The sequence below is a fragment of the Mauremys reevesii genome, unplaced genomic scaffold, assembly GCF_016161935.1.
Source record: "Mauremys reevesii isolate NIE-2019 unplaced genomic scaffold, ASM1616193v1 Contig111, whole genome shotgun sequence".
Lineage (NCBI taxonomy): Eukaryota > Metazoa > Chordata > Testudines > Geoemydidae > Mauremys > Mauremys reevesii.
In genome coordinates this window covers 249,884-263,438 of record NW_024100729.1, presented here as the reverse complement: position 1 = coordinate 263,438, position 13,555 = coordinate 249,884, and the positions used below count along the sequence as shown (strand labels likewise).

Below are 13,555 nucleotides of genomic sequence, written 5' to 3'. Positions count from 1 at the left end.
ATCAGTGACCCTCATGGGGCCGGCTCATGTAAAGGACTGCTGGCCCTTACTAAAGCTAGTGGGGTTTTGGTTGGCTAGTTCCTAGTCCAGTAGAAGGGGGAAGGCCACTGGAAATCAGGACCCTGGAGACTGACATCCCCAGGCACGCCGGGGGAGAGGCCAAAGCTCCAAGTTAGCCGCACTGACAGGCCAGGCAGTGTAATGAGGGGAGTCACCAGGCCAGGGGTCCCATCCTCCATGGAGCTGACCTGCCTGCTGGGCCAGAGGCAGAGCTATGAGAGAGCAGGAGCCCAAAAGAGCCGGGGAGTGTGAGCTGCAGTGAAAAGCAGAAACTGCTCCTCAGCAGGACTTGCTACCTGTAGCAGCATTGAGACCTGAGGTTACCTCTTACTTGCTGACTTGTCCTAATTGGCTCAAACTTGACAGTGGTGGGATGTTTACGCTGGCTTCTGTCCTCCAAACAACCCTGCCTGGTGTACATCTGCATCTATTACCTCTAACACCGAATTGTAAAAATAGAGTGAGTCATTTAAACATCATTTATTTTGCAGCTTCATTTATCAAAGCACAACAATGTAGCATCCTGACACCGATACTTTCGCCCACGTGCCCTGTGGGCTGGATTCATTTTAGTGACGTGGGACATGGAGATAATTTAAACTCTTACTTTAGGTTTCAATATACTTTCTCTGCTGGTGCAATTTCTGACCATTAAATACCATTGTATTTATTACATACGCGCAAGCCGCTAATAAGTGACATAGTTCAGGGGTTTGGCGACACTTCTGCAAGTTAGAGCGCATTAAAGCAGCCCCGGCGCCCTAACTCCTGAGGTGTCCACACTGGCAAGGCACATGGAGCACCTGGGCTCTGTAGGTGGAGCGCCCTGCAATCCACTCTCCATGAGAACCATAAAGTTACTGAGCCCTGCTGAAACACCCTGGCATCAGTGTGTGAGTGCGGATCTCCTCTAGTCTCCCGCAATGTTGGTCAGTTGTATTGTCACTGTGTTAGCTGGGCAAGCCCCTTCAGGGCCGGCCCCCAGAGGGGCCTGTGACAAATCCCCTTCCTTCCTCAGGCCCTGCCCCCACTCTACCTTTTCTCCCAAGCCCTCACCCTGTCCCATCTCTTCCCGGCTTGCACCTTCCTGCCCCATTCCTCTCCCTCCTCCACCTCTCCCTGTCCCCTACTCCTTCCCTCTTCCCCCACCCAGCGCCTTCCTGCACCCCCACTGAACAAGCTGATCACTGGCAGGTGGAGGTGCTGAAGGGGAAGAGGAGGAGCTTGTCAGCAAGGCCTGTAGTGGCAGGGGGCGGGGAGCTGGCTGCCAGTGGCGCTGAGCACCTATTTTTTCTCTGTTGGTTCTGGCAGTTCCCGTAGCCCTGCATGGAGTCGCTGACTTGGCCCTTTCCTACCCTAGAGAGAGGAGCAGAACCAGGGCTGGTGGCTGATCTATGGGGGGTACCAGGTGGAGTGGGCAGAGGCTTCAGGTGCCGAGAGTTTGCACTGACCCCCTCAGGGACACAGTGCGTGAGGGGTGTCCTGCAGGCATCTCGATAAAAGGAGCAGAACAGGATTTCCATATGGGGTGGGGAGAGAATTGAGAGTGTCTCAGGGGTTGTACAGAGGTATTGCCTGGGTGAGGGATCACTAAAACACAGACCTCGCTGTGAGTAGGATTTGAACCTGCGAGGGGAACCCTATTGGATTTCATCTCCAATGCCTTAACCACTCGGCCATCACAGCTGTGAGCACAAACTGCCCCAATGCCAGAGAAACTGGTAAAGAATCCCAATGCCCAGGCGTGCGCGAAAGTCATCTGAACTACAGAATTCCCACCAGAAACCTGGCCCCCAAAGCACAGGTGGGATTTGGGGTTTGTTCTCTTTGCTTAGCCATGCAGTCGCACAGAGAAAGCAGCTTAAAGTCTCCCCTCCCACAGAGCGGGAAGGGGAAATGATTCTCAACTTGGAGCCTGATGTTGGTGACCAGACGTCCCGATTTTATCAGGACTGTCCCGATATTTGCCTGTTTGTCCCACGTCCCACCGATATTTGGTCAGGACACTGACAAACAAACAATTTTGCTCTCTGCTCCGGCACACAGGCAGAGCGAGCCCGGAGGGACACTCGCCCCGACTCCGCCCCTCCTTCCCCCATTGATCCCACCCCAAATCCTCGCTCTGGCCCTGCCTCTTCCCAAGCAGGCGGCATCCTCCTCCCTCCCAGGTTTGCACATGGGCCATGGCCATGGCCGGGAGCGCAGCATGGAGGCTGCTCCAGCCCTGGACCTGCGGGCAGCGCAGTGGGGCTGGGGGCAGTGGGGAGCGGGCAGGACCCATGTGGGTGGGGTCAGAGACACACGTGGGGCAGACACGCCCTGCCAGGAGGGCCTGGGCTGGTTGCCTGGTTCTCCTTGCCCGGGAGCTGCAGGAGGGACCTGGAGTGCGGCTCGGCTGCAGAGCTCGGAGGCCCAGGCTGGGCCCAGGAGCGAGGGGACAGGGGAGCTGGGAGTGTATCAGGGTCGGAGCTGAGAGCTGGGTGGAGACGGGGTTGTGCCACTGCCGCCTGGCGGGGGGCTTTGGCTTTTTTTTTTGCCCGGGCCACCCACGTCCCGATATTTCATCTTTGACATCTGGTCACCCCCAGCCTGATGTGAATGAGGATGTCTGACCAAGCGGCCAGGATTGGCCTTTGCTAGAGAAACCACTGTCAAGTTTGATCCAATTAGGACAAGTCAGCAAATAAGAACAACCTCAGGTCTCAGTAACTGCTGCAGGCAGCAAAGTCCACAGGGAGCAGTTTCTGGCACTACACCTGCCCAGCTCTGCTCCCTGGCTCTTCTCGGGCTCCTGCTCTCCTTAGCTCCGCCCCACTCTGCCCCAGGCAGTTCCAGCTCCCACGGAGGATGGGACCCCTGGCCTGGTGACTCCTCATTACACTGCCTGGCCTGTCAGTGCGGCTAACTTGGAGCTTTGGCCTCTCCCATTGCCCAGGGACTGTCAGTCTCAGGGTCCTGATTTCCCATTGGCCCTTCCCCTTCTATTGGTGCTGGGAATTAGCCAACCAAACCCCACTAAGCTTTAGTAAGGCCACAGTCCTCATGAGCCAGCCCTGTGAGGGTCACTGATGTGCAGAGAAGACAGCATGAGCTGGTCCCATGGTGTAATGGGCAGTACTCAGGACTCTGAATCCTGCAATCTGAGTTCAAATCTCAGTGACCTTGTGTTGGTTTGTGGTAAAGCTCTGGAGCTCACAGTGCCCAACTTCCTGTGTCCTGTTGTGCAAGAGCAAATCTTTCCCATCCTGTTGGGTGACTCAGGCCTCTGGGTGGGAGGCTGCAGTGGGTTAGGCTCTAGAACTGACACCTGAGGGTTGGGATTCTCACAGATTCACCTGGTGCCCACAAGTTTGGCACTTGCCTTTGTGCTTTCCTCCTGCCCACCTGGCGCTTGAAGGAAGGAGGGCCAGGCCAGGCTTCGTAGGCAGGAGGGAGACAGAGTCTCAGGCAGGTGCCCAGCACCTCTCCTCCTCTGGGCACCTGGAGCAGAGGTGGCTGGTGCTGACAGCTCCAAGGGAAGGTTTAAAATCCACAGAGCAAATGGAAGGTGGGCAAGAGGAGGGCAGGACCATGACTTATGCGTGGCCAGCAGACAGCCACAGAGACACCCAGCCAGGCTGCTCCCTGCCATGCCGAACCCCACTGAAGGCCACCTCAGGCCAGCCTGCAGGGCGGCTGCTGATGCTTTGTGGTTAACATCAGGAGATGGTAGGAAAGCAGGGCTGGGCCCCTGGTGGGGCCTCTGACCGTTCCCACTCATGGTGCTGACTTTGGAAGTGGAGCGCCCATTTTCTTTGGCAAGTCAGGAAGGGCAAAGGCGAGACTGGAAGCCCTGGGGCTCATGCCCCAGTTTTGTGACACCCACCCCCAACTCCTTCCCGGGCTCTAGCTGAAGCCAGAGCATTGGCCTGAGTGGCCAAGAAGAGGTTCTAGCCCTGAAGGCAGCAGGACTTGCAGCACAAAGTGAGCACAACCACGAGGGGACTCCAAATCCTGAATCATCCGATCCACAGGGAGATGCCCATCCTTTAGGCCACATGATGAGGGGGTTCTAAGCTCTTCTTTGGAAAAGCCGGACCCTGTGTTTCTCAGGTCATCTACTGAGCGGGGCTGAGACGCTCTGGGCACAATAAGTCGACTTCCCAGCGAGATGTGAGACTTAATTCTCTGGAGCCAGGTGCAGGGCTGTGGCAGGGAGGCTTAGGTGGGGACTGGGGTGCAGCGGATGGACCGCTGTCTAGATACAGAGATTTAATTGCACTGAGGCACAGGAGGGAGGAGGAATCCTGCTGATGGTCAGTGGCTGTGCAGAAAAAAGGGTGTTGATTCCCCCATCCTAAATGGGCTGGTTGGCTTGACTCTTCTCTCTGCTGCAGAGCATGGTGGGGACTGCAGCTCACCCTCGTGGGGCAGGAGAGCACAGATGCAAGGTGCTGGGCTCAAATGCACCTGGAGGGCAGCTCCAGTGGGGTGGGGCAGGGCCTGTGGTTTACGTTCTGGCTGCCTGGTGCTGGGCCATTGCACACGCCCCAGCCACGCCGCACAGCGCACCCCGCGAGGCGGGGGGGGGCCAAGCAGATGATCGCGCCGGAGGGGGAGAGGATGTGTGGGTGGGGGGAGGAAAAGCCTTGGGCTGCACTGGGGGAGCGCAGAGCAGGTGAGACCCCAGAAACCTGCAGCAAAGGGATGGACAGGTGGGGTGGGTGGATAGAAAAGGCAGTGAGACTAAAAGGGGAGTGGGGGCTAGTGGTCAGACCAGGGAGGGGGCGGGGGGCTAGGACATCTGGAGTCTAGCACAGGCTCGGGGAGCGGCGGTGGGTCGAGAGGTGGGAGCAGGGGGACTGGGAGCATCTTCTTAATTCACAGGGTAGTTCTCTTCCCAGCTCGTGCGAGGGCGGGAACGCCACCAGCCCCATTTCCTGGATGGGAGAACTGAGGCCCAGAGAGGCTGAGTGATGTGCCCCAAGGACACTCGGGAAGTCTGTGGCAGAGCACAGCATGTTTCTCCCCTCCCTTCCCAGAGTCTGGCCTGTTGGGTGGTGTAGGGTCTCAGGAGGAGCAGTGTGAGGCGGGGTCTCGTGAATGGGTGGTACAGGGGTGGGGTCATAAGGGGAAGGGGCAGTGTGGGGCGGGACTCAGGGGAAATGGGCTGTGTGGCATTGGGGCTTGGGGGAAGAGGCGCTGTGAGGGCGGGATCTCGGGGCAAAGGGGAAGCATGTGGGGGGGCTCTCGGGGGAAGGGGCGATGCAGGGGCAGGGATTAGAGGGAACAGGTGGTGTAGGGGTGGGGTCTCAGGCAGTGTGAGGGCGGAGTCCCAGGGGAAGGGGCGGGGCAGGGGCAGGGTCTTAGGGGAAAGGGAAGCCTGGCGGGTAGGAACTTGGGGAAAGGGGCCATGTGGGGTGGGCCCTTAGGGAGGGGTGTATTGGGGGGGCAATGCGCGAGTGGGGAGTCGGGGAAGGGGCAGAGTGAGGTGGGGTGCTGGGAAAAGAGGCAATGGGAGGGTGGTGCCTTGGAGGAAGGGGCAGGCAGGACTTCAGGGAAAGGGGCAGGGATTAGGGGAACAGGCGATGTGAGGGGGACTCGGGGTTAGGGGCAGCGTGAGGGCAGGACCTCGGGGAAGGAGGCAGGGCTTTGGGGCGGGGCACAGCGGGGTGCAGGGGCTGGGCTTTGGGGCGGGCACAGCGGGGGTGCAGGGGCTGGGCTTTGGGGGCGGTACAGCGGGGTGTGCAGGGGCGCTTTGGGGCGGGCACAGCGGGCTGGGGCTGGGGAAGGACTCATTCAGTCCAGGGGCGGGTCTGTCCGGGGTGTCGCTGTCCCTGCAGTGGGTGTTTAGAGCCGGGCTCCCGGGCAGGGGCGGGCCCAGCAGCGGAGTCGGGGGTGACACGCGGCCGGTGCCTGGGCCCGCCTACACCCAGCGAACAAGGGGCGCTGGGAACATCTGGGCGGACACAGGGATCCAGCCTCGGGCAGAGCAGACCTGGCCCCGCCCTGACCAGCCGGGAGGGGGCGAATCGGCGCAGCACGTGCCTACGCTCGGCAGCTTCAGACCCTGCACCGGGGCGGGGCCGGGGCTCTCTGGGGCGGGGCGGGATGAGGAGTTGTGGGGAGGTGCCAGGCTGACCCAGGACCCGCCTCACCTGGGCTGAGAGGACTGAGGCGCCCGGGCAGGCTGGGAGTTGTAGTTCCTGGCCTGTCTCACAGCGGAGGTGACGGCAGGTTGCTCGGCAACGCGCCTCCCGGTGCACTCTGGGAAGCGAAGTTCTCTCGCCTCTCTACACGCGACCTTCTAGTGGAGGAGGCCGTAACTGTCACTGCCCCTCCCGCCGCTGATTGGCGGAGAGAGCGCGGGACAGAGACTCGGCGCGTGGGGAAGGCCCGGTTCCTCGCCCCAAAGCTCGCTCCCAGCTTGGGCGCTGCGGCCGCTGGGACCCCGCCGCGCCAGGGGCGGTCCCGAGCGGGGAGGGGCTGGGCTGCTGCGCCTGTCCTCTCTTTATGCAGCCCAGGTGGTGGGGAAGGTGACCTGGAGGCAGGAGTCTGATGTCGCTCCTTGCTCCCCCCTCACAGCCCCCTAGGGGGGCACAGCCCAACATTGGGGGGAGCAGTAGCTACATATGCGAGTTGCACTTTAATGATACAGAGATTGCACTAAAGCACTTTATATTTCACAGTGTAAATATTTGTAATAAAACTATATATAGTGAGCACTGTACACTTCGGATTCTGTGTTGTAATTGAAATCAATATATTGAAAATGTAGAAAAACAAAATATAATACCGTAATTTTAAATTAGTATTCTATTTTTAATGGTGTGATTAAAACAGATTAATCATGATTTTTTTAAAGCTAATTGCATGAGTTAACTGCGATTAATTGCCAGCCCTAAATTTGAATTTTTCTGTCCCATGCAGGACAAGCTAGAATATCTGTGTGCAGGGAAAGAGCCTGGGGGGAATTGTGCTGGGAAATTATTTCCTGTTCTGACATGTCCCCAGTTGCCCTTTTTGCCCTAACAGGCTGCAGCGCAACATCCATGTTTTGCTCCAGCTCATTCCATCCTCCCAGGGGCAGGGGAAGGGAATGGCTGCAGGAGCCAGTTGAGGGAGGGATTATCAGGAGTTGCTGGCGGGTTCCCTTGGCGGGGAGAAAGGGCAGTAAATACATAGGGGTGGAACCTCCAGGAGGTTGGTCTGGGTGGGAGAGGCAGAAATCCCCAGGGTGGGGGACAGGGTGTGACAAACCTGCTGGGTTTTGTTTACTGTGAGGCTCCAGCATTTCTCAAATGTGGCCACCAGGGTCTTTTATTGTGGCCACAGCCTCCTGGGTTGTAATTGAGGGAGTGCGATGGGGCTCAGGCTTCAGGCTTCTGCTCTGGGATGGTGGGCGGCAGGCTCAGTCAAGATACATGGAACGTAGGCTGGGTGGGGATAAGTCTGTGTAACTCATCCAGTTATTGATATACATGTGACTCAAATATTACCAATCTGTGTTTCCCCCACACACACAAAACCCCCCAACCAACCATCTCCCAAACAGACCCTCAGTCTGGAAAGCATTTGTCTCATGTTGTTGAAAAGACTCAAAGCAAACAGAAGAATCTCAGCTTTTAAAACAATCCTCTAGCAAGACAAAGAAACTTACATCTGTAGACTCAGAAAGCACTCCCAAGATATTTTAACAATATGTTGTCATGAAGAAACCAAAGAAGAAGAGGCCTGATTTTTTTAACTACTTTAAAAAAATCTTCTCAAATCAGCATCTTTAGAGTGAAACTTTTTCTGCTTTTCTAACCAGACAGTTTTCCCCAAAAGGAGAAGCACTGGTCCTGGAGACACTGCAATAACAGGTCAATGCATAGGTGGACAGAGCAAGCTCCTATTCCATCCCCTTGTTTCAAAAATCAATTTAATATACAGTCCTCAAATAAAGGACCTATCAGATATTAAACTCATAAGAACTGACACTACGCTTGATCTTAGCTCCAAGGAGCCGAGAAGCGATGCTGAGAGTCTCGGATGCTAGGCAGCTGCTCTTCCCCTCTGCTTTCTACTTCAGCACGAGGAGCTCCCAGACACGCACCAAACACCATTCCCGACACTTGATAACTAGGTAACTCGAAGCATAGGCGACAGGTTTAGATAATTTTGGTGGCCTAAAATGGTGGTGCCCCTGCTCCCGCCCTGTAAGCTGATATAAAATGAAGCTACAACGTGTCAGTGCCACAAGATTACAAGGGTCAATTAAAAGTGGAAAGTCAGAAGCAGCACTTGCCTACTTCAATATACAGTATTATATTTTGTTGCACCTGTTGTGATGAAGTGGGAATGTTCTTAATATTTTCTCTGAATACTGTGTGGGTGCCTCAGTTTCCCCTGCAAGATGCCAACTGAAGGTGTTGGGGACAAAGATCAGGTGGCCTCCTGTCCGGAAGAGACACAGAGGCCAGAGGAGGGAGGCCAGTTTGGAGCTGGCTGGGGAAATGGGGAGAGACCCAGAACTTGGGTCTGGGCTCCCACCCCCAAGATGGACCTGACAGAGGGGTTCTGTTTTCTGTACCAACAATCTCTGTTTAAACTGTGTTCCCGTCATCTAATAAACCTTCTGTTTTACTGTCTGGCTGAGAGTCACATCTGACTGCAGAGTTGGGGGTGCAGGGACCTCTGGTTGCCCCAGGACCAGCCTGGGCAGACTCGCTGTGAAAAGTGCATGATGTGGAAGGGCATGCTGAATGCTCCGAGGTCAGACCCAGGAAGGTGTAAGCTTCTTGCCCTGGAGACAGTCTGCTCAGAGAGGAGGCTCCCCCAGAGTCCTGACTGGCTTTGTATGGAGTTGTTCCAAAGCATCCCAGCATCCCCTTCCACACCGTGCACTTCTCAGAAGTCTGCACAGGCACTGACACTCCCTCCTCTGGCCTTTGTGTCTTTTCCAGGCATTAGGAGGCCACCTGATCTCTTTGTTCTCCAACACCTTCAGTTGGCACCTTGCAGGAGTGTGGCCCAGGCCATCAGTTGCCCGGAGACAGGGTTGCGCCATTCTCTGTGCAGACGGCATCACACTGGCCCTCTAGGGCTCTACAACAATCACACCCCTTATCATGTTAGGGATGACTAACATGAATTTTAGTTATAAGCTGGGACGCACCAGTTGGAAGTAACGGAGGAGGAGAAGGACCTAGGAGTCCTGGTTGATCAGGATGACTATGAGTAGGCAATGTGATGTGGCGTTAAAAAGCTAATGCGGTCTTGGGATGCATTAGGCGAGGTATTTCTAGTAGGGATAAGGAGGTGCTAGTCCTGTTATATAAGGCATTGGTGAGACCTCATTTGGAGTATTGTGTGCAGTTTTGGTCTCCCATGTTTAAGAAGGATGAATTCAAACTGAACAGGTACAAAGAAGGGCCACTAGAATGATCCGAGGAATGGAAGGCCTGTCGTATGAAAGGAGACTTGAGGAGCCTGGTTTGTTTTCCTTAACCAAAAGAAGGATAAGAGGAGATATGATTGCACCTTTAAATATATCAGAGGGATAAATACCAGGAAGGAGAGGAATTATTTCAGCTCAGTGCTAATGTGGACACGAGGACAAATGGATATAAATTGTCAGTCAGGAAATTCAGGCTTGAAATTAGACGAAGGTTTCTAACCATCAGGAGTGCAATACTGGAACAGCCTACTGAGGGAAACAGTGGGGTAAGGACCTCCATGACTTTAAGATTAAGCTAGATAAGTTTATGGAGGAGATGGTATGATAGGATAATGGGCTTAGTCAATAGGTCAATTAAGGGCCACACTGAAGTAAATAGTACAACGGGTCAATGATATGATATAACATTTTTCAAGAGGGTATAGCTGGAGAGTCTTGCCTGCATGCTCGGGGTTCAGCTGACCGCCATATTTGGGGTCGGGAAGGAATTTTCCTCCAGGGAAGATTGGCAGTGGCCCTGGAGGTTTTTCGCCTCCTCCAAGCATGGGGCAGGGGTCGCTGCTAAAGGAGTGGGTGGAGCGGCTTATGTGGCCTGCATCTTGCAGGAGGTCAGACTAGATGATCATAATGGTCCTTCTGATCTTGAATTTATGATTCTATGATCCCACCAACTAGATCCTTGAGAAATGCATAGGGAAACTGAGGCACCCACGCAGTATTCAGAGAAAACATTAAGAACATTCTCAGTCTGTAACACCTGTATACGACTAGTTATACACTTTAAAGGGTGTAAAATAATCAAGTATTGTGCTAAACACAATGATACTCCAAACTGACCACCAAATTTAAATTGAGTGTTTTTCCTCAAGTGCGGGCTCTGGGGTGGGGCTGGGGATGAGGGGTTGACAGTGCAGGAGGGTGCTCAGGGTTGGTGTGCTGGGGGTGCAGGCTCTGGGGTGGGGCAGGGCTGGAGATCAGGAACTTGGGGTGCAGACAGGCTACCCCAGGCTAGGCCAGAGAGGACCCCCTGGCAGCACACTCACTCTGCACCATGGTCACTGCACATGCCCTAGGGCCTCTCTCAGCTCCAGAAAGCCCACTCGCCTCCCTGTGGTGGGTACCGGCAGGGGGTTGCATTCATGTGTGGCCTCCCCTGTTGCTGACCCTCACAATAACCACACTGGGTTTGGGGTTTGGGGCTGCCCGTTGCCCAGGGTGGGGCTGCATTGGGGACTGCAGGGTTGTGGCTGGGGGGGGAACAGGGTGTCACAACATTCACCCAAGCCCCAGCTGCTCAAGTCTAGGGAGCCCCCATTCCCAATCTCCCCTGTGGTGGGTGGGTGGGTGCTGGGGGGCAGGGGGAACTGCCAGCACATGCGGCTTCCTTCTTCCCCTGCTGCAGCCTGCTGCCCCTCACCCTTGTCTCACTGGGGATGGGGCTGCCCCTTGCCCAGCACTGGGCAGGAGTGGGGCTGTGGGGGGAGGGGGCGGATCACAGGTCAAACCTCACAGAAGCCCCAGCAGCTGCTCAGGTGAGTGAGGTCCACTCCAGATGTCCATCTCCTGGCCCGAGCCCCCTTGGCATCTCCTCCAGGTGGGTGCTGGGGGCGGGAGAGAGGGCTCCCAAGCACGTGTGTGCCTCCTCCCACTCCTCTCTCCCCTCTCCCTCTCCCTCCCTTGGTGCTCCAACAGGCTGCCGGCCGCTGATCTCTATAGCCTTAGGTCTGGGTCGGCAACCAGTGGCTCGTGGCTCGCCAGGGTAAGCACCCTGGCGGGCCGCCCGCCGAGCCGCCGCCGGCACGCTTGGCCGATCGCAGCTCACTGGTCGCGTTCGCTGTCCCAGGCCAATGCGGAGGCAGGAAGCGCGCCGAGCCGAGGATGTTCTGGCCGCGCTTCCTGCCTCCCGCATTGGCCTGGGACCGCGAACCGCTGCCAGTGGGAGCCGCGATCGCCGAACTTGCCGACGCTGCAGATAAACAAACTGGCTGGTCCGCCAGGTGCTTACCCTGGCGAGCCGCGAGCCACCGGTTGCCAACCCCTGCCTTAGGCAGAAGCAGCTGCAGGCAGCCTGCAGCACAAGCAAGGGAGAGAGGCACTGGCTGGTTTTTTTTTTTCAGGCAGAGAAGCTCCAAGGTGGGGGGGCAGGGGACGCTCCAGGCAGGGCCAGGGGAGAAACCCAGCTCCAAATATTGGTGGAGCACAGCCCCCAGTCTTGAATATTCCTGGTGCTCAAGCACCTCGAGCCCATATAACCTGCTGCCCCTGGGTGGGGGCTTGGACCCAGGATGGACCAGCAGCCCCCTATCAGCTTCCCACTCCCCTAAATTCCCTGTGCAGCAGCTGCCTACAGTTCAGCTGTGTCCCTCCCCCCACTGCCATGTGCTGCTCCTGCCCTCTGCCTTGGAGCTGCTCCCCGAGACTCCTGCTTGCTGTGCTGGGGGGAGGGAAGGAATAGGGGGGGCTAATGTCAGGGTGTCCCCCTACCCCCTGCTCCTGCATCCCGCTTACCCCATCTTCCATAGAGCAGGACTCAGGAGGGAGAGAGCTTGCAGCAGCTGGGGTCTCAGCAAGCTGATCTAATTAACAAGGCAGTGTACTTAAGGAAAATGCGCATATCTCCCTCCATTCCCGCTGCCTTGCAGAGTGAGAGAGTTAACCCTTGAGGGCTCAGCCAATTGCTAGTTCATCATTTAGCAGCAAGGGAAATATCCCACCCTCTGACTCCTCTACCTCAACCAAGCTTCACAATCATCATCACTGTGTATCAGTATTAAATTGTTTGTTTAAAACTTATACTGTGTGTGTGTGTGTGTGTGTGTGTGTGTGTGTGTGTGTGTATACACACAAACAGTCTTGTCTGGTGAAAAATATTTCCTGGAACCTAACCCTCATTTACATTAATTCTTATGGGGAAATTGGATTTGCTTAACATCGTTTGCTTAAAGTCGATTTTTCAGGAACATAACTACAAGGTTAGGTGAGGAGTTACTGTATAGACTGCTAGTTGGAAAAGGAGAGGGGAGAGCACAGACTGAGTGGTTAGGCTTTGTATACTGAATAAAAGGAGTTTTTCAGTGTACCAGAAATCTAGTTATGAGGAAGGTTAGATATAATAGCTTTATTTAGAAACTTGCATAACGCTTAGGTGCAGATAGTCTGGTTTTCTTTGCTGGGATGGGTTTTGAGTAAATCATTAGTCTGCTTGGTTTCTTTCATAATCTGAAGTGGATTGAGCATCTAAATCCTTCTACTCCTCTCCTCCCCTCAAATGTGAAGGGAACAGCCTCAACCTTTGTCTTATTCTGCTTTGTAGGAGAAAGATGCTCTATGTAAATAGTCATGATCCATTTAGGTTAATTCTTATGCTGAATGGCGGGTAGGAGAGGGTATAAATCATTGGAGACTCTTGCCCCACTCCCTGTGTGGCCTGTGTTTTTCTTTGTTTTAAAATGAGACTGTCTAGTTTTTATGTAAATATATTTGGGTGGTTTCACTCATATTTATAGTGCTATGAATTTCATGTGCTCTTGTCTCACAGCAGCCATGGGAGGGAAAGCCTGTGGCAATGGACTTTCCAAAATTATAGACTAGTGATTCTCAACTTGTGGCCCAATCGGCAGCTGCGGCTGATGTGGCATCCTCAGGGCCATACAGGTAGTATATAGTGTGTGGATTCTGCTCACATAACACAGAGAAAGTTGCCTATGCAGCTCACAATAGTAAATAGGGTCAGACCAGAAGATATCTTCTTTCCAAGTGGGAATTGTGCAGGGAGAAACAACAGACCTAGTGCAGCTGTGTTGCCACTGCCTACTAGCACTGAAATGGTTCAGAGTGCCTTGGGTCAAGTGGCACCAGTTCTAAAAGTAAGGGTGATCTAGTGCTGTGGTTCTCAAACAGGGGTATCCAATGGTCTTCCAGGGGGTACAGCAACTCATCTAGATATTTGCCTAGTTTTACACAGGCTACATAGAAAGCACTAGCAAATTCATAACAAATTAAAATTCATACATTGATTTGTTTATACTGTTCTCTATACTATACACTGAAATGTAAGTACAATACTTATATTCA

The 13,555-nt window shown here is 54.7% G+C and overlaps 2 non-coding genes across 2 annotated transcripts; both read right to left on the bottom strand.

Annotated features, from left to right (window-relative positions):
* Positions 1-1,665: 1,665 nt before the first annotated feature.
* On the bottom strand, positions 1,666-1,746 carry TRNAS-UGA. Its single transcript has one exon. It is a non-coding gene; the product is annotated as a tRNA-Ser (tRNA).
* Positions 1,747-7,867: 6,121 nt separating this feature from the next.
* LOC120392725 lies at positions 7,868-8,059 on the bottom strand. The gene has a single exon (XR_005591770.1). It is a non-coding gene; the product is annotated as a U2 spliceosomal RNA (small nuclear RNA).
* Between the last annotated feature and the right edge of the window lie 5,496 nt (positions 8,060-13,555).